This window comes from Humulus lupulus, chromosome 2, assembly GCF_963169125.1.
Source record: "Humulus lupulus chromosome 2, drHumLupu1.1, whole genome shotgun sequence".
Classification (NCBI taxonomy): domain Eukaryota; kingdom Viridiplantae; phylum Streptophyta; class Magnoliopsida; order Rosales; family Cannabaceae; genus Humulus; species Humulus lupulus.
In genome coordinates this window covers 110,546,268-110,548,175 of record NC_084794.1, presented here as the reverse complement: position 1 = coordinate 110,548,175, position 1,908 = coordinate 110,546,268, and positions in this window count along the sequence as shown.

The following is a 1,908-nucleotide window of genomic DNA, read 5'->3' as shown; positions in this document are numbered from 1 at the left end:
TGGATTTTTGACACGTGTTCGTGGGATGTACGTATTGGCAGATGGGGGAGGATTCCTCCTACTGTCTCCATAAACTGGAATGTCCTGTTGAGGATGAGGTGGTGTTGGATTTATAGGCAACAGGGGGTGCCTTATCGGTGAGGCTATCCTCGTTCCATCAAGGCGGACTAAATTTGCTCGCCTATGTTATACTCCAATGTCTCTAGTTCTCTGTGCCTGCCGATCCGATCGTGACATAGGAGGGTTGGTTGGAACATTTGCTCTTTATGAGCCTATCCCAGCCCCTCCTCGTGGATTGCCATGGGCATTTTTGGGGACCTGTGAAGAAGGCACCGAACTTGGGGTTGCAGTCCTGACCGACCGACTGACATGCTGACGACCCCTGTGATGGTCGTTCGGTCGAGCATTTTGGTGATCTCGCCCCGCAGTTACAGAACTTGGAGCGGCAGTTCTGATTGATCGGCTTGGTTTGGATGGATTATTCCTATGGGACTTGTGAGACCCACTTTGCCTCTTTCCGACATTAACGTCAGTTGCAAGAGGGATAACCGGGCCAAAAACCTCTTCAATATGCCTGTTTGCCTTAGCGAGATGGCTTCTCAATTGAATGTTTTCCAACTCAACGACTGTTAGGTAGTTTGGATTTGGATTCGGCGATAACGATGCTGAAATCCCAGTGTTGCCATGACTCGCCGGTTGTTTTCCCGGACATTGCTGAATCTCATGGCCACGTTCATTCGGAACATCAGTATGATGGGCCTCCTGCCCACCAGGCTGTTCTATCTCATTATCGTGCATTGAGCGAGTGAGCACCATGATGATAATCGACTAAGATTTTGATGAAGCACTAATTTGCTATTAATGAAAGCACCAAACTATTGACGTGATTTTTCGCTAGCAATGTATTAAGAAATAATAAGGCAGATTAGTGCTTAATAGTAAACCGTAATGAAAAATAACATGAATTCATTCAAGAACACAGAACTTTTACGTGGTTCAGTGGTTAAAATCCACCTAGTCCACGAGTCAATATTATTCCTGTTTCTCTCTCTATTTTGGCAGAGTTTTGGTATTACAAAATAATGGTCCCATTTCCTGTCCAATATTCCCAGTATTTATAGGGGGATTCCATAGACATGTTTAGGTAACCACGTGAATCAATCACATATTTGCATAATAATTACATTTAATACAAATAATTCCCATTTATATTGGGATATGATTTGATAACAGGATAACAGGTTCCTGCTATCTCGGATAATAATTATGACAACCTGGTCATAAATAAACATATAAAGGGATCCCGAGTCTCTGGGGATCCTTGAGTATGCAATATACTATTATTACCAAGATCTGGATATCTCCTCCAAGCTCGTGCTTTGACAGCTATTTAATATTTCGTGCGTGCGCTTCACAGCCATTGCACCCTTAGTTCGGGATAAACTCAGGACGGCTATATTCACGTATGCCCACTATGAATCTAAAACTGTCCATGTGGATAACAAGCATATATTATTCCCCTCGGTTATCTCTCCGTGTATCTATTTGCCAGTTGTACCCGAGCTTAACGAATGAACTCGTGCTAAAATTAAGGTACAACAATTCCTAATAATAATATCATAATGTTGATAGGATTTAATTTAGGTAAATATCTAACATACCAAATTTGAAAAAATCAAATTATTAAATAAATAAAATAAAAACAACACTAATACAATATTAGTGCAGTTGGTACACGTATGGCACAGTCCTTGGACAAAATAACTAATAAAAAGATGAAAATCAATAATAAAAAAAAGCTAGGGTATTAATTTCATCAACATTTCATTCTACTAATTTTATTAATCAATTCTAAATTTCTTTCTTCTTATTCCAATAGCAGGCTAACAAAAATCGATTCCTATTATT